This window comes from Phyllobates terribilis, unplaced genomic scaffold (assembly GCF_046119375.1).
Source record: "Phyllobates terribilis strain yellow unplaced genomic scaffold, ASM4611937v1 Scaffold_636__1_contigs__length_917067, whole genome shotgun sequence".
Taxonomy (NCBI): Eukaryota; Metazoa; Chordata; class Amphibia; order Anura; family Dendrobatidae; genus Phyllobates; species Phyllobates terribilis.
In genome coordinates, this window is record NW_027363396.1 from 501,606 (window position 1) to 529,242 (window position 27,637).

At 45.0% G+C, this 27,637-nt stretch overlaps 10 non-coding genes and 4 pseudogenes across 10 annotated transcripts; all 14 read left to right on the forward strand.

Annotated features, from left to right (window-relative positions):
• The first annotated feature begins 618 nt into the window (after positions 1-618).
• LOC141234194 (U2 spliceosomal RNA) lies at positions 619-809 on the forward strand. The gene has a single exon (XR_012300177.1). It is a non-coding gene; the product is annotated as a U2 spliceosomal RNA (small nuclear RNA).
• A 2,856-nt stretch (positions 810-3,665) lies between these two features.
• On the forward strand, positions 3,666-3,851 carry LOC141234529 (U2 spliceosomal RNA). Its single transcript, XR_012300503.1, has one exon. It is a non-coding gene; the product is annotated as a U2 spliceosomal RNA (small nuclear RNA).
• A 1,115-nt stretch (positions 3,852-4,966) lies between these two features.
• On the forward strand, positions 4,967-5,157 carry LOC141234286 (U2 spliceosomal RNA). Its single transcript, XR_012300268.1, has one exon. It is a non-coding gene; the product is annotated as a U2 spliceosomal RNA (small nuclear RNA).
• Positions 5,158-6,273: 1,116 nt separating this feature from the next.
• Positions 6,274-6,464, forward strand: LOC141234287 (U2 spliceosomal RNA). The gene has a single exon (XR_012300269.1). It is a non-coding gene; the product is annotated as a U2 spliceosomal RNA (small nuclear RNA).
• Positions 6,465-7,579: 1,115 nt separating this feature from the next.
• LOC141234288 (U2 spliceosomal RNA) lies at positions 7,580-7,770 on the forward strand. Its single transcript, XR_012300270.1, has one exon. It is a non-coding gene; the product is annotated as a U2 spliceosomal RNA (small nuclear RNA).
• Positions 7,771-8,885: 1,115 nt separating this feature from the next.
• Positions 8,886-9,076, forward strand: LOC141234289 (U2 spliceosomal RNA). Its single transcript, XR_012300271.1, has one exon. It is a non-coding gene; the product is annotated as a U2 spliceosomal RNA (small nuclear RNA).
• A 6,216-nt stretch (positions 9,077-15,292) lies between these two features.
• LOC141234594 (U2 spliceosomal RNA) lies at positions 15,293-15,523 on the forward strand (annotated as a pseudogene).
• Positions 15,524-16,639: 1,116 nt separating this feature from the next.
• Positions 16,640-16,755, forward strand: LOC141234632 (U2 spliceosomal RNA; annotated as a pseudogene).
• Positions 16,756-17,279: 524 nt separating this feature from the next.
• LOC141234509 (U2 spliceosomal RNA) lies at positions 17,280-17,459 on the forward strand (annotated as a pseudogene).
• Positions 17,460-18,574: 1,115 nt separating this feature from the next.
• On the forward strand, positions 18,575-18,765 carry LOC141234290 (U2 spliceosomal RNA). The gene has a single exon (XR_012300272.1). It is a non-coding gene; the product is annotated as a U2 spliceosomal RNA (small nuclear RNA).
• A 1,115-nt stretch (positions 18,766-19,880) lies between these two features.
• On the forward strand, positions 19,881-20,071 carry LOC141234291 (U2 spliceosomal RNA). Its single transcript, XR_012300273.1, has one exon. It is a non-coding gene; the product is annotated as a U2 spliceosomal RNA (small nuclear RNA).
• Positions 20,072-21,186: 1,115 nt separating this feature from the next.
• LOC141234455 (U2 spliceosomal RNA) lies at positions 21,187-21,377 on the forward strand. The gene has a single exon (XR_012300435.1). It is a non-coding gene; the product is annotated as a U2 spliceosomal RNA (small nuclear RNA).
• A 1,114-nt stretch (positions 21,378-22,491) lies between these two features.
• LOC141234292 (U2 spliceosomal RNA) lies at positions 22,492-22,682 on the forward strand. Its single transcript, XR_012300274.1, has one exon. It is a non-coding gene; the product is annotated as a U2 spliceosomal RNA (small nuclear RNA).
• Positions 22,683-23,797: 1,115 nt separating this feature from the next.
• On the forward strand, positions 23,798-23,875 carry LOC141234629 (U2 spliceosomal RNA; annotated as a pseudogene).
• Positions 23,876-27,637: the final 3,762 nt, after the last annotated feature.

Here is a 27,637-nt window from a genome sequence, read left to right on the forward strand (position 1 = left end):
CCTTCTGCTGGAACACTGACTTCTTTCATTTAATGCCTGCAGACTATAAAAGAGAACCCAACCCAAAAAGTTTGGTTGATTAGTCTGTGGCATTCTGTTAAACTGTTGCTTATGGCGGTCTCTGTGAGCTTCTCAGCGACATTCAGCCAGCCAGGTATCCTGCCTGCAGTAGATGGAATGTGGCAATGGAACGCTGGCTGCGCGTGTCATAATAGGCTCTGAGCCTTTATATACCTGTGCACAGCAGCAGCCACCTTCAGTCTGCTGCTGGACAGCCAGCAGCAGCAGCAGCAGGAGAGGTATGTAATCAGGAGCCCTCCTGCTAAGGGTAGACAGCTGCTCGTTCCACCCCACCCCCCGCCTTAATTGGTTCTCCTCCCTTCCAACGGTGTTGAGGCGGGTGGGAACAGCAGGGGGTGAAGGTGCTGTGTTTAAAGAGGTGGAGTTATGCAGATCTAAAACGCGTGGATTGCAGCAGCAGCAAGCCGAAAAGTGCAGGCATGTAAGGGATCTAGAGGTTGACAACATGTCTTCTTAACGGGAGTCCAGGAGCTCATCTCCACAAATGGACTTTTCAGGATCCTTGGGTGGCTCCGTAGTTTGAAACCAATTCTGGTTATCGCTTCTCGGCCTTTTGGCTAAGATCAAGTGTAGTATCTGTTCTTATCAGTTTAATATCTGATACGTCCCCTATTTGGGGACCATATATTAAATGGATTTTTAGAACAGGGAGATGGAAAAAGAGCTTGCTCTGTCCACTCCACGCATTGACCTGGTATTGCAGTATCTCCAGGACCGGTGCACCCCTTCTTTAATGCAGTTTCTAAAATCAGAAAGAATTGAATTCAATGTTTTTTGTTCATTTTGCTTGTTTGTTGGATTTTTTGATGGACTCTTTGGCTTTGCTTTTCTTCTCCTCATTGGATTTTTCATGTTCAAAGTTGCAGAAGCCAGATTACAAGCTCATTTTGGTTCAACTTCAGCAACTGTGCATTGCATTGCCATGTAATGTGATGCAATGCTATCTTTCTAGCTCTCCCTTTTTACTTCCTTTTGGATAAACAGACATATTAGGCAAGCATTTTGGAGCTTTCACCTAAATAACTACAGGTGGTGAGATAAGCTGCACAATATAATTGACCTTTCAGTATATTGTTGCACACACACCATCTATTTAGCAAATGCCCTTGTTATCAACAGCAGCCTTTTAAACTCACCTGAGCTAACAGGTATGTGCGCTGGTTACTCTGCTGCGCTTAAAATTTCTTTTTTGGTTTGCTACAATGCCTTTTCTGAAACGTTGTCTCCTTCTGCTGGAACACTGACTTCTTTCATTTAATGCCTGCAGACTATAAAAGAGAACCCAACCCAAAAAGTTTGGTTGATTAGTCTGTGGCATTCTGTTAAACTGTTGCTTATGGCGGTCTCTGTGAGCTTCTCAGCGACATTCAGCCAGCCAGGTGTCCTGCCTGCAGTAGATGGAATGTGGCAATGGAACGCTGGCTGCGCGTGTCATAATAGGCTCTGAGCCTTTATATACCTGTGCACAGCAGCAGCCACCTTCAGTCTGCTGCTGGACAGCCAGCAGCAGCAGCAGCAGGAGAGGTATGTAATCAGGAGCCCTCCTGCTAAGGGTAGACAGCTGCTCGTTCCACCCCACCCCCCGCCTTAATTGGTTCTCCTCCCTTCCAACGGTGTTGAGGCGGGTGGGAACAGCAGGGGGTGAAGGTGCTGTGTTTAAAGAGGTGGAGTTATGCAGATCTAAAACGCGTGGATTGCAGCAGCAGCAAGCCGAAAAGTGCAGGCATGTAAGGGATCTAGAGGTTGACAACATGTCTTCTTAATGGGAGTCCAGGAGCTCATCTCCACAAATGGACTTTTCAGGATCCTTGGGTGGCTCCGTAGTTTGAAACCAATTCTGGTTATCGCTTCTCGGCCTTTTGGCTAAGATCAAGTGCAGTGATCTAGCGGCTGCTGCCTTGTTCTTGGCTGAGAGGTGCTCGGGGTACCCGGCTCCTTGGCCTGGGGGGATCGCTCTGTTTTTCAGCAGGGCTTCACCTCCCTGCTGCTATTAGGGAGTCGGATTAGTCCCCGGGCAACGGGAGGCGATCATCTACCTGGCACTTCGGTGTTGAAGGTTTCTATTGAGAAGAGGAGAACCTGTTTGTGAAGAAGATGTCTGCAGCATCACATGAAGGAGAGGAAGATCATGTGCCTGAATTCGCTAAGGTGCAGAATTCTATTCGTTTGGTTGTTCAGGAGAACTTTCGAGATCAAAAGGATTTTAGGTATGTGATGAGTTAAGTTCTTGTGGATCTTTTTGGTTTGAAGACAGAAGAAGTGTTGGCGATAATGGACTACCCCAGGAGGGGTGTTTATGATATAGTTTTTGTTGACAAAGTTTTTTTTGAAGGATATCCAAGGAAAATGACTGCTGCAAGCCAGGATAAAAGAATGGAGGGGATAAGTGTAATGCCACACTTCCCCGTTAGAGATAAATGGATCATTGTTAAAATGTACTCTCCATTGGTGGACGAAGAGGATGTTCTTACATTTTTGGAGTTTTTTTGTTTGTCAGTAACACCAAAAGGGAAGATTTATAATGAATTTGGTTTTTGGACTTCGAAGTGGAAATTTTTGGTCCGTTTCAAAGAAGATGAGCAGGGGACTGTGTTGCTTCCCCCAGCTAGGTTTAAGTTGGGTAATATAAATGTTGATATTTTTTTCAGTGGTATACCCACTTTTTGTCGAGTTTGTCGTCAATACGGGCATGGAAAGGAAAATTGTTCGGGTGGTGTATGTGGTTTTTGCAAAAAAGGTGATCATGAGTCAAAGGATTGTAAAGATCGGAGGAAGTGCAACTTGTGTCAGGAAGATACGCATGTTTTTAAGAATTGCCCAAAGAGGAAAAGAAATAAAGAGAAGGAGGTAGTGGTTAAAAAGGTTTTGGTAGAGAGAAAGGAGGAAAGTGTAGAAAAGGTGTTGGTGGTAAAGGGAAAAGAAAGCAAACCTGTAGGAGTGCAGAGGGAGATGGAGAAAACAAGAGTAGATTGGGGGGATAGGGTAGAGAGTGAAATGGGAGGTGTAAGTCAGGGAACTGGCCGTGGTAAGGTTAAAAAGCAAGAATAGAGAAAGGAACAGGAAGTGGAGGTGGCAATGGAAGAAAATATAGTTGTTTTTCAACAACCTATGTTTATAAAGAATGCAGAATATTTTAACCGGTTGTACCGTAAGTTGTATGATGAGAAACGTTTGGACTATCTTATAGAGAATGTTAGGAAAGAACTAATAAGAGATAAAAATGTTTTTTGTGTGAAATATAGAATACCAGATGGTGTATCGAAACAAGTTTTTTCAGCATCAAGGGTTGAAGATTTGTCCCTTAAGGTTCTGAGTTGGGTTGGGGTTCATGCTTTTGATAATGGTTACAAGTATTTTACTTGATGTTATTACTGTTGTTAATACAGTTATAATTTAATTTTTATTTTTTTGGTATCCATTCAGGTTCTGAAACATTTCTTTCTTTGAAAGTATTGTTGTATTTTTGTAATTTTTTTTTCTGACATTAAAAGTACCAAAACCTGATGATGATTTAAGTTGGAGTCCACGTCTTGTCTCCCTTTGGGGAGAAGAGGACTGTGGAGTGGACTTTAATTTTAACCTGAATAGGTTTTAAAAAAAAAAAAAAAAAAAAAAAATCTGTTCTTATCAGTTTAATATCTGATACGTCCCCTATCTGGGGACCATATATTAAATGGATTTTTAGAACAGGGAGATGGAAAAAGAGCTTGCTCTGTCCACTCCACGCATTGACCTGGTATTGCAGTATCTCCAGGACCGGTGCACCCCTTCTTTAATGCAGTTTCTAAAATCAGAAAGAATTGAATTCAATGTTTTTTGTTCATTTTGCTTGTTTGTCGGATTTTGGGATGGACTCTTTGGCTTTGCTTTTCTTCTCCTCATTGGATTTTTCATGTTCAAAGTTGCAGAAGCCAGATTACAAGCTCATTTTGGTTCAACTTCAGCAACTGTGCATTGCATTGCCATGTAATGTGATGCAATGCTATCTTTCTAGCTCTCCCTTTTTACTTCCTTTTGGATAAACAGACATATTAGGCAAGCATTTTGGAGCTTTCACCTAAATAACTACAGGTGGTGAGATAAGCTGCACAATATAATTGACCTTTCAGTATATTGTTGCACACACACCATCTATTTAGCAAATGCCCTTGTTATCAACAGCAGCCTTTTAAACTCACCTGAGCTAACAGGTATGTGCGCTGGTTACTCTGCTGCGCTTAAAATTTCTTTTTTGGTTTGCTACAATGCCTTTTCTGAAACGTTGTCTCCTTCTGCTGGAACACTGACTTCTTTCATTTAATGCCTGCAGACTATAAAAGAGAACCCAACCCAAAAAGTTTGGTTGATTAGTCTGTGGCATTCTGTTAAACTGTTGCTTATGGCGGTCTCTGTGAGCTTCTCAGCGACATTCAGCCAGCCAGGTATCCTGCCTGCAGTAGATGGAATGTGGCAATGGAACGCTGGCTGCGCGTGTCATAATAGGCTCTGAGCCTTTATATACCTGTGCACAGCAGCAGCCACCTTCAGTCTGCTGCTGGACAGCCAGCAGCAGCAGCAGCAGGAGAGGTATGTAATCAGGAGCCCTCCTGCTAAGGGTAGACAGCTGCTCGTTCCACCCCACCCCCCGCCTTAATTGGTTCTCCTCCCTTCCAACGGTGTTGAGGCGGGTGGGAACAGCAGGGGGTGAAGGTGCTGTGTTTAAAGAGGTGGAGTTATGCAGATCTAAAACGCGTGGATTGCAGCAGCAGCAAGCCGAAAAGTGCAGGCATGTAAGGGATCTAGAGGTTGACAACATGTCTTCTTAACGGGAGTCCAGGAGCTCATCTCCACAAATGGACTTTTCAGGATCCTTGGGTGGCTCCGTAGTTTGAAACCAATTCTGGTTATCGCTTCTCGGCCTTTTGGCTAAGATCAAGTGTAGTATCTGTTCTTATCAGTTTAATATCTGATACGTCCCCTATCTGGGGACCATATATTAAATGGATTTTTAGAACAGGGAGATGGAAAAAGAGCTTGCTCTGTCCACTCCACGCATTGACCTGGTATTGCAGTATCTCCAGGACCGGTGCACCCCTTCTTTAATGCAGTTTCTAAAATCAGAAAGAATTGAATTCAATGTTTTTTGTTCATTTTGCTTGTTTGTCGGATTTTGGGATGGACTCTTTGGCTTTGCTTTTCTTCTCCTCATTGGATTTTTCATGTTCAAAGTTGCAGAAGCCAGATTACAAGCTCATTTTGGTTCAACTTCAGCAACTGTGCATTGCATTGCCATGTAATGTGATGCAATGCTATCTTTCTAGCTCTCCCTTTTTACTTCCTTTTGGATAAACAGACATATTAGGCAAGCATTTTGGAGCTTTCACCTAAATAACTACAGGTGGTGAGATAAGCTGCACAATATAATTGACCTTTCAGTATATTGTTGCACACACACCATCTATTTAGCAAATGCCCTTGTTATCAACAGCAGCCTTTTAAACTCACCTGAGCTAACAGGTATGTGCGCTGGTTACTCTGCTGCGCTTAAAATTTCTTTTTTGGTTTGCTACAATGCCTTTTCTGAAACGTTGTCTCCTTCTGCTGGAACACTGACTTCTTTCATTTAATGCCTGCAGACTATAAAAGAGAACCCAACCCAAAAAGTTTGGTTGATTAGTCTGTGGCATTCTGTTAAACTGTTGCTTATGGCGGTCTCTGTGAGCTTCTCAGCGACATTCAGCCAGCCAGGTATCCTGCCTGCAGTAGATGGAATGTGGCAATGGAACGCTGGCTGCGCGTGTCATAATAGGCTCTGAGCCTTTATATACCTGTGCACAGCAGCAGCCACCTTCAGTCTGCTGCTGGACAGCCAGCAGCAGCAGCAGCAGGAGAGGTATGTAATCAGGAGCCCTCCTGCTAAGGGTAGACAGCTGCTCGTTCCACCCCACCCCCCCGCCTTAATTGGTTCTCCTCCCTTCCAACGGTGTTGAGGCGGGTGGGAACAGCAGGGGGTGAAGGTGCTGTGTTTAAAGAGGTGGAGTTATGCAGATCTAAAACGCGTGGATTGCAGCAGCAGCAAGCCGAAAAGTGCAGGCATGTAAGGGATCTAGAGGTTGACAACATGTCTTCTTAACGGGAGTCCAGGAGCTCATCTCCACAAATGGACTTTTCAGGATCCTTGGGTGGCTCCGTAGTTTGAAACCAATTCTGGTTATCGCTTCTCGGCCTTTTGGCTAAGATCAAGTGTAGTATCTGTTCTTATCAGTTTAATATCTGATACGTCCCCTATCTGGGGACCATATATTAAATGGATTTTTAGAACAGGGAGATGGAAAAAGAGCTTGCTCTGTCCACTCCACGCATTGACCTGGTATTGCAGTATCTCCAGGACCGGTGCACCCCTTCTTTAATGCAGTTTCTAAAATCAGAAAGAATTGAATTCAATGTTTTTTGTTCATTTTGCTTGTTTGTCGGATTTTGGGATGGACTCTTTGGCTTTGCTTTTCTTCTCCTCATTGGATTTTTCATGTTCAAAGTTGCAGAAGCCAGATTACAAGCTCATTTTGGTTCAACTTCAGCAACTGTGCATTGCATTGCCATGTAATGTGATGCAATGCTATCTTTCTAGCTCTCCCTTTTTACTTCCTTTTGGATAAACAGACATATTAGGCAAGCATTTTGGAGCTTTCACCTAAATAACTACAGGTGGTGAGATAAGCTGCACAATATAATTGACCTTTCAGTATATTGTTGCACACACACCATCTATTTAGCAAATGCCCTTGTTATCAACAGCAGCCTTTTAAACTCACCTGAGCTAACAGGTATGTGCGCTGGTTACTCTGCTGCGCTTAAAATTTCTTTTTTGGTTTGCTACAATGCCTTTTCTGAAACGTTGTCTCCTTCTGCTGGAACACTGACTTCTTTCATTTAATGCCTGCAGACTATAAAAGAGAACCCAACCCAAAAAGTTTGGTTGATTAGTCTGTGGCATTCTGTTAAACTGTTGCTTATGGCGGTCTCTGTAAGCTTCTCAGCGACATTCAGCCAGCCAGGTATCCTGCCTGCAGTAGATGGAATGTGGCAATGGAACGCTGGCTGCGCGTGTCATAATAGGCTCTGAGCCTTTATATACCTGTGCACAGCAGCAGCCACCTTCAGTCTGCTACTGGACAGCCAGCAGCAGCAGCAGCAGGAGAGGTATGTAATCAGGAGCCCTCCTGCTAAGGGTAGACAGCTGCTCGTTCCACCCCACCCCCCGCCTTAATTGGTTCTCCTCCCTTCCAACGGTGTTGAGGCGGGTGGGAACAGCAGGGGGTGAAGGTGCTGTGTTTAAAGAGGTGGAGTTATGCAGATCTAAAACGCGTGGATTGCAGCAGCAGCAAGCTGAAAAGTGCAGGCATGTAAGGGATCTAGAGGTTGACAACATGTCTTCTTAACGGGAGTCCAGGAGCTCATCTCCACAAATGGACTTTTCAGGATCCTTGGGTGGCTCCGTAGTTTGAAACCAATTCTGGTTATCGCTTCTCGGCCTTTTGGCTAAGATCAAGTGTAGTATCTGTTCTTATCAGTTTAATATCTGATACGTCCCCTATCTGGGGACCATATATTAAATGGATTTTTAGAACAGGGAGATGGAAAAAGAGCTTGCTCTGTCCACTCCACGCATTGACCTGGTATTGCAGTATCTCCAGGACCGGTGCACCCCTTCTTTAATGCAGTTTCTAAAATCAGAAAGAATTGAATTCAATGTTTTTTGTTCATTTTGCTTGTTTGTCGGATTTTGGGATGGACTCTTTGGCTTTGCTTTTCTTCTCCTCATTGGATTTTTCATGTTCAAAGTTGCAGAAGCCAGATTACAAGCTCATTTTGGTTCAACTTCAGCAACTGTGCATTGCATTGCCATGTAATGTGATGCAATGCTATCTTTCTAGCTCTCCCTTTTTACTTCCTTTTGGATAAACAGACATATTAGGCAAGCATTTTGGAGCTTTCACCTAAATAACTACAGGTGGTGAGATAAGCTGCACAATATAATTGACCTTTCAGTATATTGTTGCACACACACCATCTATTTAGCAAATGCCCGTGTTATCAACAGCAGCCTTTTAAACTCACCTGAGCTAACAGGTATGTGCGCTGGTTACTCTGCTGCGCTTAAAATTTCTTTTTTGGTTTGCTACAATGCCTTTTCTGAAACGTTGTCTCCTTCTGCTGGAACACTGACTTCTTTCATTTAATGCCTGCAGACTATAAAAGAGAACCCAACCCAAAAAGTTTGGTTGATTAGTCTGTGGCATTCTGTTAAACTGTTGCTTATGGCGGTCTCTGTGAGCTTCTCAGCGACATTCAGCCAGCCAGGTATCCTGCCTGCAGTAGATGGAATGTGGCAATGGAACGCTGGCTGCGCGTGTCATAATAGGCTCTGAGCCTTTATATACCTGTGCACAGCAGCAGCCACCTTCAGTCTGCTGCTGGACAGCCAGCAGCAGCAGCAGCAGGAGAGGTATGTAATCAGGAGCCCTCCTGCTAAGGGTAGACAGCTGCTCGTTCCACCCCACCCCCCGCCTTAATTGGTTCTCCTCCCTTCCAACGGTGTTGAGGCGGGTGGGAACAGCAGGGGGTGAAGGTGCTGTGTTTAAAGAGGTGGAGTTATGCAGATCTAAAACGCGTGGATTGCAGCAGCAGCAAGCCGAAAAGTGCAGGCATGTAAGGGATCTAGAGGTTGACAACATGTCTTCTTAACGGGAGTCCAGGAGCTCATCTCCACAAATGGACTTTTCAGGATCCTTGGGTGGCTCCGTAGTTTGAAACCAATTCTGGTTATCGCTTCTCGGCCTTTTGGCTAAGATCAAGTGTAGTATCTGTTCTTATCAGTTTAATATCTGATACGTCCCCTATCTGGGGACCATATATTAAATGGATTTTTAGAACAGGGAGATGGAAAAAGAGCTTGCTCTGTCCACTCCACGCATTGACCTGGTATTGCAGTATCTCCAGGACCGGTGCACCCCTTCTTTAATGCAGTTTCTAAAATCAGAAAGAATTGAATTCAATGTTTTTTGTTCATTTTGCTTGTTTGTTGGATTTTGGGATGGACTCTTTGGCTTTGCTTTTCTTCTCCTCATTGGATTTTTCATGTTCAAAGTTGCAGAATCCAGATTACAAGCTCATTTTGGTTCAACTTCAGCAACTGTGCATTGCATTGCCATGTAATGTGATGCAATGCTATCTTTCTAGCTCTCCCTTTTTACTTCCTTTTGGATAAACAGACATATTAGGCAAGCATTTTGGAGCTTTCACCTAAATAACTACAGGTGGTGAGATAAGCTGCACAATATAATTGACCTTTCAGTATATTGTTGCACACACACCATCTATTTAGCAAATGCCCTTGTTATCAACAGCAGCCTTTTAAACTCACCTGAGCTAACAGGTATGTGCGCTGGTTACTCTGCTGCGCTTAAAATTTCTTTTTTGGTTTGCTACAATGCCTTTTCTGAAACGTTGTCTCCTTCTGCTGGAACACTGACTTCTTTCATTTAATGCCTGCAGACTATAAAAGAGAACCCAACCCAAAAAGTTTGGTTGATTAGTCTGTGGCATTCTGTTAAACTGTTGCTTATGGCGGTCTCTGTGAGCTTCTCAGCGACATTCAGCCAGCCAGGTATCCTGCCTGCAGTAGATGGAATGTGGCAATGGAACGCTGGCTGCGCGTGTCATAATAGGCTCTGAGCCTTTATATACCTGTGCACAGCAGCAGCCACCTTCAGTCTGCTGCTGGACAGCCAGCAGCAGCAGCAGCAGGAGAGGTATGTAATCAGGAGCCCTCCTGCTAAGGGTAGACAGCTGCTCGTTCCACCCCACCCCCCGCCTTAATTGGTTCTCCTCCCTTCCAACGGTGTTGAGGCGGGTGGGAACAGCAGGGGGTGAAGGTGCTGTGTTTAAAGAGGTGGAGTTATGCAGATCTAAAACGCGTGGATTGCAGCAGCAGCAAGCCGAAAAGTGCAGGCATGTAAGGGATCTAGAGGTTGACAACATGTCTTCTTAACGGGAGTCCAGGAGCTCATCTCCACAAATGGACTTTTCAGGATCCTTGGGTGGCTCCGTAGTTTGAAACCAATTCTGGTTATCGCTTCTCGGCCTTTTGGCACGATCCTTGTGATTGGTGTCAGGAGGCAGGTTCGTGATCACTGGAATTCTTTCTCGGCCTTTTCCGATTGGAACTGCTGCTATTGGGAAGGAAGGAAGGTGTTTCTCGTACCTTTCGGCGTGGAAGGAATTCTGGATCGTGGAGGAGGATTTCTTCAGGACTGGAGTTCTGGACGCTGCTGAACAGAAGGGATCGAGTCTGGTGCTGTTATTTTTGGACGTCATCGGGCTTTCTTTTGAATTTTCTCTGTGTGGAAATGGAGATGAATTTGGATCAGGACGATGCCTACATGAAGGACACCATCCGGTTTGTGGTGAGTGTGGAATTTAGGCAAGTTAAAAACTTGGACTTTTTGTACAGGAAAGTCTTTACTCCTATCTTGCATATCAGCAAGGATGAGTACTTTTGTGTTCAGTCATTTTCTAACAGAGGAGTACACGATGTGACTTTGAGAGGTGCTGGTGTATGTGAGAGGGTTTTTTCCAGTTTTAGATATGCTGCAGCCTGTGAGCATAGTGAGGTATTGGAAGGAATTTCAGCCACGCCTCGCTTTCAATTTGATCAAAGGATGCTAACAATACATATGTATAACCCTTTCATATCTGATGAGCAAGTGACTTCATACTTAAGAAGGTTTTGCTCCGTATTAATTATGAAAAAACGTTGTACGACTGGTTTTGGGGCCTGGAACGGCAAGAGACTGTATCAGGTCGTTTTTAAAAAGGACCCGTCAGTGGAGGGGGGTGTCTTAAGACCCCCACCAGTCGTGTTCATAAATAGAGATAGAGGCTTTTTGTTTTTTTCTAATATGCCACCATATTGTAAACGATGTCGGAAATATGGCCATATGGATGAAAATTGCGCCCCTTGTGAAGTATGTTCTGGCCCGGTTCATCAGGCGAGAGAGTGCCCAATGCAAGCCAGGCAAACATCTGAGGCTGATGCTGAAGATAAACAAGGGGATGGTGGGCAGATGGAGGATGGAGGATCAGAAAGTTCTTCTAATGTGGCGCAGGAAGTAGAGGTTCTGGCACCTCTAAGTAATAGAGAAAAAAGAGAAGAGAGGAAGAAAGCTGAAGAAAAGAAGAAAGAAGAAAGGAAGAAGGAAGAAAAGAAGAAGGAAGTAAAGAAGAAGGAAGAAAAGAAGAAGGAAGACAAGAAGAAGGAAGACAAGAAGAAAGAAGATAAAAAGAAAGAAGGAGAGAGGAAAGAAGATGGAAGAGAGGAAGGAACATTGGAAGAGGAAAAGGAGGGGCAACAAGGTATTGTGGATACAGTTGCTGCTCTGGCGGTATTATCAGAGATGTCGTCAGGGATTCCTTGTGCCCAGGAAAATATGGACTTAAGTTCAAAATCTTTGAAAAGGAGTACATGGGAAGAAGAGCAACAGGAGATCATGGAGGACTTGGGTGGGAAAAAATCTCGTGGTGACGCGTCTTCTTTGTTTGGGGATGTATCTCCCTCAAGTTCTTCTGATCAAGAATCCTTAATTGTGGATGTGAAATCACCTTTGGTAGATGAGGGCGGAGGGATTAGCCCTGGGCCTATTACTAGAAGATGATTACTGTTGTATCCCTGAATGTTCAGGGGTTGAACAATTTATACAAACGCACTGCATTATATGATTTTTTGAATAATGAGAAATGCGATTTTATTTTTTTACAAGAATGTAATTTAGAAAGGAAAATGAGCTATGAATATTTACGTGGAATATGGAAGGGTAACATGGTTTTTTCTGGTGGGAATGAATTGAAAAGTGATGGGGTGGGTTTTTTGTGCTCTAGTGAGTGGGAGGTGGTGAAGTATGAGGAAATTTACCCTGGTCGTATTCTATGTGTAGAAGTAATGAGGGAGGGTAAAAGGGTGCGTTGTTTTAATATTTATGCTCATACTGAGAAAAATCAAAGATTACATTTATTCGAGATTTTACAGCTTTTTTTATCAGGTGCGGATCCGATTTTAATTGGTGGGGATTTTAACTGCCAGTTAAATAATGTACGGGATGGGTCGGTAACCTGCCTTAAGAACATAATTTCTGCCTTCAGTTTAAAGGATGCATGGGCTATGGATGGTAGTAAAAAAGAATTTGAAGTTACGTGGTCAAACAGAGGTTTTACGTCTAGGATTGATCACTTTTTTATGTCTGATTCTTTTAAATGTTCCTCTTTTAAGACAAGTATTAATCCTTTTTCGGATCATAAGTTATTGGGATGCACTTTAGCAATAGACCCTTGCGGTAAGAAAAAACCTTCGCATTGGAAACTGAATGTTTCTTTATTACAGGGGGAGAATTTTAAAGAAGACTTTAAGGTTTTTTATAATGAATTAAAACTTAACAAAAAGGGTTTTAAGTGTATTTTAGACTGGTGGGATTTTATGAAGGGTAAGATCAGAACCTTCTTTGTTAAATTGGGAAAGAGGAAAGCGTATGAGAAAAGGCAGTTTTATGATGCGTTAAATGCTAATTTGCAGTGTTATTATTATTTTCAAAACAATGGAGTTAATATGGACAGCAGTATTAGTGAGGTAAAGGAGAAAATTCAGAATGCACTAAAAGAGAAGGGAAAAGAAATCATCTTCAACTCTAGGGTAAAGGTCCTGGATGAGGATGAGAAATGCACTAAGTTTTTCTTTAAAAAAATATGTGGAAAAAAGGATTTTATTGAGGTCTTAGAGGGTGAGGTGAGCCCAGAAGGGAAAGCATTGCAGGCCAAAATATTTTATGATGATCTGTTTTCTCGAAAAAAGATTGATGAATCATTGAAAAACCATTTTTTAGAGGTTCTGGATAAAGCTCTTAGTGAGGAAGAAAAATTACTTTTATCTAGGGAGTTTACTAAGGAGGAGATATTTAATACTATTTGCACTTTACAAAATCAGAAGACACCAGGTGTGGATGGCCTCCCTGTGGAGTTTTACAGGGTTGTGTGGGATATTATAGGGGAAGATTTTTATGAGTTGTTTTCAGAAGTGGAGTCCTCTTTTAATATTCCCAAGTCATGGGCAGAAGGCCTTATTGTTTTATTATATAAAAAAGGAGGAAAAGAACTGATTAAAAATTGGAGGCCTATTACGCTGCTAAATACAGACTATAAAGTATATGCAAAACTATTGGCCAATAGATTAAAGAGTGTGATAGGGTCGGTTATTGAGGTGGATCAGTCTTGTGCAGTCCCGAATCGTAAGATTACCGACACGCTAATCTTACTGAGAGATATAATATGGGATGTGGCTGATAGGAAGCAGGACTTGGCCCTTGTTTCCCTTGATTTTGAGAAGGCATATGATAGGGTTGCTCATGAGTTTTTATTTGCCGTTTTAAAAAAAATAGGATGTCCTGGTGTTTTTATTGAACGTATTAAATGTCTGTATAAGTTATGTTTTAGTAAGATTTCTATTAATGGTTTTTTATCGGAAAATATTAATATTAATTGTGGGGTTAAGCAGGGGTGCCCCCTGTCGCCTATACTTTTCATTTGTGCAATAGAACCCCTTTTAACTGCTTTTAGGAAAGATAAAGTTATTAATGGCTTTTTTATTCCTGGCAGTAGGAATGACCAAGTGAAGGTTTTAGCTTATATGGATGATGTGTCAGTTTTAGTGCGGGACATTAAGAGTCTTCATAGAGTTTTAAGGACAGTTGTGTGGTTTGGTGGAGCATCTGGTTTTAAAATAAATTTAGAAAAATCAGGTGTTTTAACTATGGGTAAATTTCTTTTAAATTCGGATTGCATGCTGATGAGAGTAATGGAAATTAAAGTTTTAGGGGTATTTTTTACAGAGACATGTGGGAATGTGAGGAATTGGGAGTCCCTGCTTGAAAGGGTAAGGAAAAAGATTGATTTTTGGAACTTGAGAAGTTTAACAATGGAAGGCAAAATCTTGATAATAAAGCAGGTCTTACTTCCGATAATTTTATACATTTCAACTGTTTTTATACCTCCTATTAATGTAATGAAAAAGATAATTAAGTTATGTTTTAATTTCCTATGGAAGTCAAAAATGGAAAGGGTAAAAAGGGAAGAGTTGTACAAAATTAAAGGGAAAGGAGGGAAAGGCTTCCCAGACATCAGAACCTTCATTTATGCCAAGTATTTAGCTAATTGCATATGCACTTTATTAGGACCAGTTTCTAGGCTGAAAACCTTTTTAACATACAATTTGGGTTTTTTTATTAGGAAATACAAATGGTTACAAATGCATTTGGATCGGCCATATAAGTTTATGCCATCTGGGAATTATATTATTTTAGAAAGAATTCTGAGGGATTTTAAATTAATGAATATGGATCTTAAAATACTTGGAAATCATAAGAACATTTTAAAAGTCTTAGAAAGCAGGGTGATAGCTAGTCCGGTAGAGCGATTTTCCGATAATGTTGTAGATAAAATTTGGATTAATGCAAATTTTAAGTGTTTGACTAATGAACACAAGGACTTAATATGGTGTAGTATTAAAGACTGTCTGCCAACTCGAGATTTCCAATATAGAAGAGGATTGGTACGGTTTGAAAAATGCCCAAGACGTAAATGTGCTGCTAGCGAAACAGCTATGCACATTTTTTGGAACTGTTGTTATGCGCAATTAGTATGGAGAAAGATTAGTAATTTAGTTAAAGCTCTAAGTGGTGTTAATTTTCTAGATTTTAATAGGATTTTTTACGGGTTGGGTGTCAAGGATGAAGTGTTCAAGGTTGTATGGATAATTTTATCTTGTGTGAAAATGGCGCTTTGGAAAACTCGGAATATTTTGATTTTTAAACATAAGGAAGTATCGGTACAAGAATGTATTAAGTTATGCCTAAGTTATATGTTTTTATATTTCTGGAGAGATAAGGTGTTGTTTGGTGATAAAAAAGCTAATGAAATTTGGAAGCAAAAAGATTGGAATGTACTTACCTTGTGATGTTCTTGTTGCACCATATGTACCCCCCTGTAAAAAATGGAAATTCTAAAGTTAAAACGAAAATAAACTGGAATATGGAAAATAATATAAGCTGTAAATTTACAACAACAAAAAAAGGAAAAAAAAAAAAAAAGATCCAGTTTGCTATCTACAATGAGGAAACTTTTAAGTTTGAAACCATTTTAACATGATGACTTGTGATGGTGGACTTAAAGATCTGAGTAGAAAGAAAAAAAAAAAAAAAAAAAAAAATCTGTTCTTATCAGTTTAATATCTGATACGTCCCCTATCTGGGGACCATATATTAAATGGATTTTTAGAACAGGGAGATGGAAAAAGAGCTTGCTCTGTCCACTCCACGCATTGACCTGGTATTGCAGTATCTCCAGGACCGGTGCACCCCTTCTTTAATGCAGTTTCTAAAATCAGAAAGAATTGAATTCAATGTTTTTTGTTCATTTTGCTTGTTTGTCGGATTTTGGGATGGACTCTTTGGCTTTGCTTTTCTTCTCCTCATTGGATTTTTCATGTTCAAAGTTGCAGAAGCCAGATTACAAGCTCATTTTGGTTCAACTTCAGCAACTGTGCATTGCATTGCCATGTAATGTGATGCAATGCTATCTTTCTAGCTCTCCCTTTTTACTTCCTTTTGGATAAACAGACATATTAGGCAAGCATTTTGGAGCTTTCACCTAAATAACTACAGGTGGTGAGATAAGCTGCACAATATAATTGACCTTTCAGTATATTGTTGCACACACACCATCTATTTAGCAAATGCCCTTGTTATCAACAGCAGCCTTTTAAACTCACCTGAGCTAACAGGTATGTGCTCCTGGTTACTCTGCTGCGCTTAAAATTTCTTTTTTGGTTTGCTACAATGCCTTTTCTGAAACGTTGTCTCCTTCTGCTGGAACACTGACTTCTTTCATTTAATGCCTGCAGACTATAAAAGAGAACCCAACCCAAAAAGTTTGGTTGATTAGTCTGTGGCATTCTGTTAAACTGTTGCTTATGGCGGTCTCTGTGAGCTTCTCAGCGACATTCAGCCAGCCAGGTATCCTGCCTGCAGTAGATGGAATGTGGCAATGGAACGCTGGCTGCACGTGTCATAATAGGCTCTGAGCCTTTATATACCTGTGCACAGCAGCAGCCACCTTCAGTCTGCTGCTGGACAGCCAGCAGCAGCAGCAGCAGGAGAGGTATGTAATCAGGAGCCCTCCTGCTAAGGGTAGACAGCTGCTCGTTCCACCCCACCCCCCGCCTTAATTGGTTCTCCTCCCTTCCAACGGTGTTGAGGCGGGTGGGAACAGCAGGGGGTGAAGGTGCTGTGTTTAAAGAGGTGGAGTTATGCAGATCTAAAACGCGTGGATTGCAGCAGCAGCAAGCCGAAAAGTGCAGGCATGTAAGGGATCTAGAGGTTGACAACATGTCTTCTTAACGGGAGTCCAGGAGCTCATCTCCACAAATGGACTTTTCAGGATCCTTGGGTGGCTCCGTAGTTTGAAACCAATTCTGGTTATCGCTTCTCGGCCTTTTGGCTAAGATCAAGTGTAGTATCATTTGAAAAGGCAGTTTTGTCCTTGGGCTGCCCTAGTAAATTGATGCATATTACACACTGGTTTGGTGCACTTGTTAGTACGCCAGGTGGCTCATAGAGTTATCTGATGGAAAACATGGCCCTCCAGGATCGAAGTCACTAGTCTGGGTAAGTGTGAGGGCTTTGGAGCAATGTGCCCCAGGAGTAGGCGCCCTGGTGGGAGTCCAAGCTTACTGGGACTGGGAACCCCAGAAAGACTTGGCTTCGTAGCACGCCGCACCTTTGCCAATCATACTTTCTGAGCAACCCCCCCTATTCCTGGCCTCCGGGCTAGGAAGGGGAATTTTTATAAACCCGGTCGGAGGTCCGGTCAGCTTTGGGCTGAGAAACCAACACAGGCTCCAGCTCCACTAGGGTGGCAGCCTAGATGGAAGCTGGGAGCACGAAAACGGCTCTTCTCCGGCTTCGGCTAGGGAGAGCATCGGAGATCCCTGACCCTCGCTGTGGCCTTCTGGCTCGGAGGGATGGGGATGGTTTATTGGGGACCCTCTCCTCCGGGAAGGGTCCACATGAATCCTCGCCTCGTGCGCAGTTTTGGTGTGACTTCGGTCACATTTTTCAGTGCCTTGGATGCAGCTTCAATCAAAATCTGTTCTTATCAGTTTAATATCTGATACGTCCCCTATCTGGGGACCATATATTAAATGGATTTTTAGAACAGGGAGATGGAAAAAGAGCTTGCTCTGTCCACTCCACGCATTGACCTGGTATTGCAGTATCTCCAGGACCGGTGCACCCCTTCTTTAATGCAGTTTCTAAAATCAGAAAGAATTGAATTCAATGTTTTTTGTTCATTTTGCTTGTTTGTCGGATTTTGGGATGGACTCTTTGGCTTTGCTTTTCTTCTCCTCATTGGATTTTTCATGTTCAAAGTTGCAGAAGCCAGATTACAAGCTCATTTTGGTTCAACTTCAGCAACTGTGCATTGCATTGCCATGTAATGTGATGCAATGCTATCTTTCTAGCTCTCCCTTTTTACTTCCTTTTGGATAAACAGACATATTAGGCAAGCATTTTGGAGCTTTCACCTAAATAACTACAGGTGGTGAGATAAGCTGCACAATATAATTGACCTTTCAGTATATTGTTGCACACACACCATCTATTTAGCAAATGCCCTTGTTATCAACAGCAGCCTTTTAAACTCACCTGAGCTAACAGGTATGTGCGCTGGTTACTCTGCTGCGCTTAAAATTTCTTTTTTGGTTTGCTACAATGCCTTTTCTGAAACGTTGTCTCCTTCTGCTGGAACACTGACTTCTTTCATTTAATGCCTGCAGACTATAAAAGAGAACCCAACCCAAAAAGTTTGGTTGATTAGTCTGTGGCATTCTGTTAAACTGTTGCTTATGGCGGTCTCTGTGAGCTTCTCAGCGACATTCAGCCAGCCAGGTATCCTGCCTGCAGTAGATGGAATGTGGCAATGGAACGCTGGCTGCGCGTGTCATAATAGGCTCTGAGCCTTTATATACCTGTGCACAGCAGCAGCCACCTTCAGTCTGCTGCTGGACAGCCAGCAGCAGCAGCAGCAGGAGAGGTATGTAATCAGGAGCCCTCCTGCTAAGGGTAGACAGCTGCTCGTTCCACCCCACCCCCCGCCTTAATTGGTTCTCCTCCCTTCCAACGGTGTTGAGGCGGGTGGGAACAGCAGGGGGTGAAGGTGCTGTGTTTAAAGAGGTGGAGTTATGCAGATCTAAAACGCGTGGATTGCAGCAGCAGCAAGCCGAAAAGTGCAGGCATGTAAGGGATCTAGAGGTTGACAACATGTCTTCTTAACGGGAGTCCAGGAGCTCATCTCCACAAATGGACTTTTCAGGATCCTTGGGTGGCTCCGTAGTTTGAAACCAATTCTGGTTATCGCTTCTCGGCCTTTTGGCTAAGATCAAGTGTAGTATCTGTTCTTATCAGTTTAATATCTGATACGTCCCCTATCTGGGGACCATATATTAAATGGATTTTTAGAACAGGGAGATGGAAAAAGAGCTTGCTCTGTCCACTCCACGCATTGACCTGGTATTGCAGTATCTCCAGGACCGGTGCACCCCTTCTTTAATGCAGTTTCTAAAATCAGAAAGAATTGAATTCAATGTTTTTTGTTCATTTTGCTTGTTTGTCGGATTTTGGGATGGACACTTTGGCTTTGCTTTTCTTCTCCTCATTGGATTTTTCATGTTCAAAGTTGCAGAAGCCAGATTACAAGCTCATTTTGGTTCAACTTCAGCAACTGTGCATTGCATTGCCATGTAATGTGATGCAATGCTATCTTTCTAGCTCTCCCTTTTTACTTCCTTTTGGATAAACAGACATATTAGGCAAGCATTTTGGAGCTTTCACCTAAATAACTACAGGTGGTGAGATAAGCTGCACAATATAATTGACCTTTCAGTATATTGTTGCACACACACCATCTATTTAGCAAATGCCCTTGTTATCAACAGCAGCCTTTTAAACTCACCTGAGCTAACAGGTATGTGCGCTGGTTACTCTGCTGCGCTTAAAATTTCTTTTTTGGTTTGCTACAATGCCTTTTCTGAAACGTTGTCTCCTTCTGCTGGAACACTGACTTCTTTCATTTAATGCCTGCAGACTATAAAAGAGAACCCAACCCAAAAAGTTTGGTTGATTAGTCTGTGGCATTCTGTTAAACTGTTGCTTATGGCGGTCTCTGTGAGCTTCTCAGCGACATTCAGCCAGCCAGGTATCCTGCCTGCAGTAGATGGAATGTGGCAATGGAACGCTGGCTGCGCGTGTCATAATAGGCTCTGAGCCTTTATATACCTGTGCACAGCAGCAGCCACCTTCAGTCTGCTGCTGGACAGCCAGCAGCAGCAGCAGCAGGAGAGGTATGTAATCAGGAGCCCTCCTGCTAAGGGTAGACAGCTGCTCGTTCCACCCCACCCCCCGCCTTAATTGGTTCTCCTCCCTTCCAACGGTGTTGAGGCGGGTGGGAACAGCAGGGGGTGAAGGTGCTGTGTTTAAAGAGGTGGAGCTATGCAGATCTAAAACGCGTGGATTGCAGCAGCAGCAAGCCGAAAAGTGCAGGCATGTAAGGGATCTAGAGGTTGACAACATGTCTTCTTAACGGGAGTCCAGGAGCTCATCTCCACAAATGGACTTTTCAGGATCCTTGGGTGGCTCCGTAGTTTGAAACCAATTCTGGTTATCGCTTCTCGGCCTTTTGGCTAAGATCAAGTGTAGTATCTGTTCTTATCAGTTTAATATCTGATACGTCCCCTATCTGGGGACCATATATTAAATGGATTTTTAGAACAGGGAGATGGAAAAAGAGCTTGCTCTGTCCACTCCACGCATTGACCTGGTATTGCAGTATCTCCAGGACCGGTGCACCCCTTCTTTAATGCAGTTTCTAAAATCAGAAAGAATTGAATTCAATGTTTTTTGTTCATTTTGCTTGTTTGTCGGATTTTGGGATGGACTCTTTGGCTTTGCTTTTCTTCTCCTCATTGGATTTTTCATGTTCAAAGTTGCAGAAGCCAGATTACAAGCTCATTTTGGTTCAACTTCAGCAACTGTGCATTGCATTGCCATGTAATGTGATGCAATGCTATCTTTCTAGCTCTCCCTTTTTACTTCCTTTTGGATAAACAGACATATTAGGCAAGCATTTTGGAGCTTTCACCTAAATAACTACAGGTGGTGAGATAAGCTGCACAATATAATTGACCTTTCAGTATATTGTTGCACACACACCATCTATTTAGCAAATGCCCTTGTTATCAACAGCAGCCTTTTAAACTCACCTGAGCTAACAGGTATGTGCGCTGGTTACTCTGCTGTGCTTAAAATTTCTTTTTTGGTTTGCTACAATGCCTTTTCTGAAACGTTGTCTCCTTCTGCTGGAACACTGACTTCTTTCATTTAATGCCTGCAGACTATAAAAGAGAACCCAACCCAAAAAGTTTGGTTGATTAGTCTGTGGCATTCTGTTAAACTGTTGCTTATGGCGGTCTCTGTGAGCTTCTCAGCGACATTCAGCCAGCCAGGTATCCTGCCTGCAGTAGATGGAATGTGGCAATGGAACGCTGGCTGCGCGTGTCATAATAGGCTCTGAGCCTTTATATACCTGTGCACAGCAGCAGCCACCTTCAGTCTGCTGCTGGACAGCCAGCAGCAGCAGCAGCAGGAGAGGTATGTAATCAGGAGCCCTCCTGCTAAGGGTAGACAGCTGCTCGTTCCACCCCACCCCCCGCCTTAATTGGTTCTCCTCCCTTCCAACGGTGTTGAGGCGGGTGGGAACAGCAGGGGGTGAAGGTGCTGTGTTTAAAGAGGTGGAGTTATGCAGATCTAAAACGCGTGGATTGCAGCAGCAGCAAGCCGAAAAGTGCAGGCATGTAAGGGATCTAGAGGTTGACAACATGTCTTCTTAACGGGAGTCCAGGAGCTCATCTCCACAAATGGACTTTTCAGGATCCTTGGGTGGCTCCGTAGTTTGAAACCAATTCTGGTTATCGCTTCTCGGCCTTTTGGCTAAGATCAAGTGTAGTATCTGTTCTTATCAGTTTAATATCTGATACGTCCCCTATCTGGGGACCATATATTAAATGGATTTTTAGAACAGGGAGATGGAAAAAGAGCTTGCTCTGTCCACTCCACGCATTGACCAGGTATTGCAGTATCTCCAGGACCGGTGCACCCCTTCTTTAATGCAGTTTCTAAAATCAGAAAGAATTGAATTCAATGTTTTTTGTTCATTTTGCTTGTTTGTCGGATTTTGGGATGGACTCTTTGGCTTTGCTTTTCTTCTCCTCATTGGATTTTTCATGTTCAAAGTTGCAGAAGCCAGATTACAAGCTCATTTTGGTTCAACTTCAGCAACTGTGCATTGCATTGCCATGTAATGTGATGCAATGCTATCTTTCTAGCTCTCCCTTTTTACTTCCTTTTGGATAAACAGACATATTAGGCAAGCATTTTGGAGCTTTCACCTAAATAACTACAGGTGGTGAGATAAGCTGCACAATATAATTGACCTTTCAGTATATTGTTGCACACACACCATCTATTTAGCAAATGCCCTTGTTATCAACAGCAGCCTTTTAAACTCACCTGAGCTAACAGGTATGTGCGCTGGTTACTCTGCTGCGCTTAAAATTTCTTTTTTGGTTTGCTACAATGCCTTTTCTGAAACGTTGTCTCCTTCTGCTGGAACACTGACTTCTTTCATTTAATGCCTGCAGACTATAAAAGAGAACCCAACCCAAAAAGTTTGGTTGATTAGTCTGTGGCACTCTGTTAAACTGTTGCTTATGGCGGTCTCTGTGAGCTTCTCAGCGACATTCAGCCAGCCAGGTATCCTGCCTGCAGTAGATGGAATGTGGCAATGGAACGCTGGCTGCGCGTGTCATAATAGGCTCTGAGCCTTTATATACCTGTGCACAGCAGCAGCCACCTTCAGTCTGCTGCTGGACAGCCAGCAGCAGCAGCAGCAGGAGAGGTATGTAATCAGGAGCCCTCCTGCTAAGGGTAGACAGCTGCTCGTTCCACCCCACCCCCGCCTTAATTGGTTCTCCTCCCTTCCAACGGTGTTGAGGCGGGTGGGAACAGCAGGGGGTGAAGGTGCTGTGTTTAAAGAGGTGGAGTTATGCAGATCTAAAACGCGTGGATTGCAGCAGCAGCAAGCCGAAAAGTGCAGGCATGTAAGGGATCTAGAGGTTGACAACATGTCTTCTTAACGGGAGTCCAGGAGCTCATCTCCACAAATGGACTTTTCAGGATCCTTGGGTGGCTCCGTAGTTTGAAACCAATTCTGGTTATCGCTTCTCGGCCTTTTGGCTAAGATCAAGTGTAGTATCTGTTCTTATCAGTTTAATATCTGATACGTCCCCTATCTGGGGACCATATATTAAATGGATTTTTAGAACAGGGAGATGGAAAAAGAGCTTGCTCTGTCCACTCCACGCATTGACCTGGTATTGCAGTATCTCCAGGACCGGTGCACCCCTTCTTTAATGCAGTTTCTAAAATCAGAAAGAATTGAATTCAATGTTTTTTGTTCATTTTGCTTGTTTGTCGGATTTTGGGATGGACTCTTTGGCTTTGCTTTTCTTCTCCTCATTGGATTTTTCATGTTCAAAGTTGCAGAAGCCAGATTACAAGCTCATTTTGGTTCAACTTCAGCAACTGTGCATTGCATTGCCATGTAATGTGATGCAATGCTATCTTTCTAGCTCTCCCTTTTTACTTCCTTTTGGATAAACAGACATATTAGGCAAGCATTTTGGAGCTTTCTCCTAAATAACTACAGGTGGTGAGATAAGCTGCACAATATAATTGACCTTTCAGTATATTGTTGCACACACACCATCTATTTAGCAAATGCCCTTGTTATCAACAGCAGCCTTTTAAACTCACCTGAGCTAACAGGTATGTGCGCTGGTTACTCTGCTGCGCTTAAAATTTCTTTTTTGGTTTGCTACAATGCCTTTTCTGAAACGTTGTCTCCTTCTGCTGGAACACTGACTTCTTTCATTTAATGCCTGCAGACTATAAAAGAGAACCCAACCCAAAAAGTTTGGTTGATTAGTCTGTGGCATTCTGTTAAACTGTTGCTTATGGCGGTCTCTGTGAGCTTCTCAGCGACATTCAGCCAGCCAGGTATCCTGCCTGCAGTAGATGGAATGTGGCAATGGAACGCTGGCTGCGCGTGTCATAATAGGCTCTGAGCCTTTATATACCTGTGCACAGCAGCAGCCACCTTCAGTCTGCTGCTGGACAGCCAGCAGCAGCAGCAGCAGGAGAGGTATGTAATCAGGAGCCCTCCTGCTAAGGGTAGACAGCTGCTCGTTCCACCCCACCCCCCGCCTTAATTGGTTCTCCTCCCTTCCAACGGTGTTGAGGCGGGTGGGAACAGCAGGGGGTGAAGGTGCTGTGTTTAAAGAGGTGGAGTTATGCAGATCTAAAACGCGTGGATTGCAGCAGCAGCAAGCCGAAAAGTGCAGGCATGTAAGGGATCTAGAGGTTGACAACATGTCTTCTTAACGGGAGTCCAGGAGCTCATCTCCACAAATGGACTTTTCAGGATCCTTGGGTGGCTCCGTAGTTTGAAACCAATTCTGGTCATCGCTTCTCGGCCTTTTGGCTAAGATCAAGTGTAGTATCTGTTCTTAAAAGAACACAAGAGCTACGATCTACACTTGACGAGAGCGATCGAACTCGGAAGGAGAAGAGCTTCGGAGCCCAGCTGACATCGGAGAAGGAAGGCGGATATCGGTGGGAGGAAGAAGCTCTAAAGAATCCAGAAGAAGACGAAGACTCGGAGAAGAATTGGGCTGTCCTGTGGAATCTTCGAGGAAGAAAATCATCGAGACAAAGACCTTTCGGGGAATTTGTCCAGAACACGACGGGAGAAGAATCTGCATAGCTCCACCCATTCCGGGAAAAGTTCCAGATCCAGCTCCAAGAAGTAACTGCAGGAGGAAAGCCATGGCAAGCGCTGCGAGGAAGGCCGAAAAGAAGAGCCTGGAGCAGGGGACAGCCAGGAGGGCCCAGCCAGGAGCCGATTCTGACCCCAAGGACTCTGCCTCCACGACAGGCCAGCAGAAGGGACCCCAGAAGCCCCGCCACGAAGCTCCAGCCCTGGAGCCATGGATGCGGCAGACGGTGGCCCTGAAGCTGAAGGAAGTGGATGGGAGGGTGCCGGACATGTCCTCGGACGTGTTCTGCCAGAAGATGCTGCTGGATCGAGGCTTCTCCAGGTCGGACACCCTCAGCATCCAGACCTTCTTGACGGGGATCTTCTTCGTCACCTTCGCCACTGTGAACACCTGCAGGAGGTTCTGGGAAATGGTAAGCGCAAAAGGACCAGATAATTCTTTCTCTGCCTTTACAGGTAGCTGCCCTATCCAGAGGGACGAAAGGAGGATCACGGTCTCCATGCGCAACCCGCACACCCCAGGCCAAGACATCTGTACCTTCCTGAGACGCTTCTGTTTGGTTGTGAAGGAACCTTCTCACATCCTGAATGGACTCGGCTTCTGGACAGGTAAGTGGTCGGTGACCGTTAGACTTCACAGGGACCTGGCGTACTCAGACGGACTTCGGCACCTGCCCCCGACATTCTCCCTGGGCAACTCCTACGGCCTCATCTATTACCCGGACATGCCGCAGAACTGCAGGAGATGCGGCAAGAACGGCCACGAGATGAAGGACTGCAAGGAGGATGCCTGCAGGATTTGTCGAGTGACGGGACACAGCTCGAAGGACTGCCCGAAGAAGACGTCCTGCAACCTGTGTGGGCTGGCGGCTCATCTGTACAAGGATTGCCCCAAGCGTGAGAGATCCTGGGCATCGGTGGTTGCGACGACCCCAGCTACGGAGGACAAGGCCCCGATGACCAGGCCTGTGAAGGTCAAGGACGCGACGACCAAGGCCCCAGCGGCCAAGGCCGAGACGACCAAGGCCAAAGCGGTCAAGGAGTCGGTGGCCAAAGCCCCAGCGACGGTCCCAGCAGCTCCGAAGCAGAAGAAAAAGTCAAAGGAGGGTAAGAGTTCTGTCACCCCTCTCTCGATCCCTCCCCCTGCCACCCCCGTCCAATCCCCCCCCACCCCGGCCACCCCTGCTGAGGATTCCACTTCCTCTTCCTCCTTCCCCTACTCCTCAGCAGGTGTCCTTTCCCCTGCCCCGGCAGCCACTCTCCCTCCCCAGACCATGGTAGCGGTGGAATTAACCTTTCCTCCACCCGCCGCTATCTATTCCGAGGAGGATTTTCCCCTTCTTGTCTCCCCAGTTCCAACCCGGGGAAAGAGGAAGGTGGAGGACAGCCCTGCTACTGAATCCTCCAAAAAGAAGATTCTGGATTTCGTAGGCGAAAAGGAGGATACCCTCCCTGAGCCAGAAGAGATGGAGCACATGGTTGAGACCCTGGTGGCCGAGCCAGAAGAGGAGGAACTGGTGGTCGCCGAGATCGAGGCCGCGCTGCTTGACCAGATGGAGGAAGAGGGCCTGCTGGTGATCCCGTCACCAGCAGTCAACACCGACGAGGGACCACCCGACCGGAGTGGTAACTAAGGTGTATTGCCTGCGCTAACTTTTTCTTTTTTCCCTACATGATGGCTAATATTAACTTATTTTCCATTAATGTCAGGAGCATCAAGGACAAGTTCAGACGTCAGACTATTTATGCCTTCCTTACTTCCCAGTTGTGTGATGTTTATATGTTGCAGGAATGTTCCCTTCCCTCCTCTAGGTCCTTCAAACATCTGGCCAGGGAGTGGTCCCACGGTCCATCCTACTGGTCCGGTGGGGGTGACTGCAAGTCTGCGGGGGTCGCAATTCTGATCAGGGGGGGCGCATTCACGCTTGAGTCCGTCCAGGAGCTCATCTGCGGCAGGGCTCTTGTTGTAGATGGCAACTGGGCGGGAGAACCTGTCAGGTTCATCAACGTGTATGCGTCCCCACTGAAGAATGAGCGTTTGGAGCTTTTCCAGACCCTGCGGCTTCAGCTTGCCACCACCAGGACCTTAGTGATGGCCGGGGATTTCAACTGCCCCATCGAGGAGGATGGTCGTAGTTCTGGCACATCTGCCAAGTTGGACATCACGTCCAAGCTGCTCATCGAGATGGTAACCGAGGCCTCTCTTCAGGACGTGGTGGGCTCCATGGGGAGAGGCTCCACGAACTATTCGTGGAGCCGACCCGATGGCTCACTCCGCTCCAGGATTGACTTTGTGTTCACCTCTCGGGCAGTCAGGCAGAGTAGGCACTCGATGGTCTCCTGCTTCTTCTCCGACCACAGAGCCATTCACTTACAAGGTGTCCTCGGCGACGGTTTTCCGTCCGGCCCCGGCTCCTGGAAGCTGAATTGTGCTCTGCTGGCTCAGGATGAAGTCGTGGAGGAGCTGAGAGCAGCCTACGCAATGTGGCAGTCCTACAAGGGTAGCTTCCAAACAGTCTCTGATTGGTGGGAATATGTTAAACTTGAGTTTCGCTGTTTCTTTCAGGCCAAGGGTCGACAACAGGCGTGTGAGAAGAGGAGGGACTTCAGAGGGCTGCAGCGCGAGCTGCGGTCGCTGCAGGACCTTCTTCACTGCGGCTGGGACGTGAGGGAGGAGCTGGAGGAGACCAAGAAGAGCCTGAAAAGGCACTTTGAGGAGGAGTCCAAGCGAATCGTCTTCCGTTCCAAAGTGGAGAATCTGGAGAAGGGTGAGAAATGTAACTCATTCTTTTTCAGGAAACTTCATGCCGGTCACACGCCCCTGAACGAGCTGCGAGACGAGAGCGGAAACATGCGACGTGGGAAGGAGGACGTGATGAGGGTCGTCAGCGACTTCTACAGCGAACTCTACTCCCACAAGACTACCGACCCCGACGCTGCTGATAAGTTCCTGTCAGGTATCACTAACCATCTTGATCCTGCAGGCACGGCAGCCTTGGACAAACCTCTGATGGTGGGCGAATTGCTCTCTGCCGCTAAATCCTTTAGGACCGGCAGGACCCCGGGCAGTGATGGTCTTCCAGCGGAGCTCTATGTAGCGCTGGGAGACCTCATCTGTCCGGACCTGTTGGACCTGTACGAGGAGATGGTGGTGGAGGGTAGAATGCCTCCATCTTTGAGGGAAGGAATGGTCACGATCCTGTACAAGCGGAAGGGAGAGAGGTGCGACCTGAGGAATTGGCGTCCCATCACTCTGCTCAACGTGGACTACAAGATCCTGGCCAAGACGATGGCGACACGACTTAAGACGGTCATCGGACGGATCATCCACCCGGACCAGACCTGCGGCATCCCTGGACGTCGCATCGCAGACAGCCTCGCTCTCGTGCGGGACACGGTCGAGTACATCAAGGTCCGCCACGCACACGCGGCCCTGGTCTCCTTGGATCAGGAGAAGGCCTTCGACCGGGTTTCCCACGAGTTCATGGGCCGAGCTCTGCACCGGTTAGGTTTGGGTAACATGTTT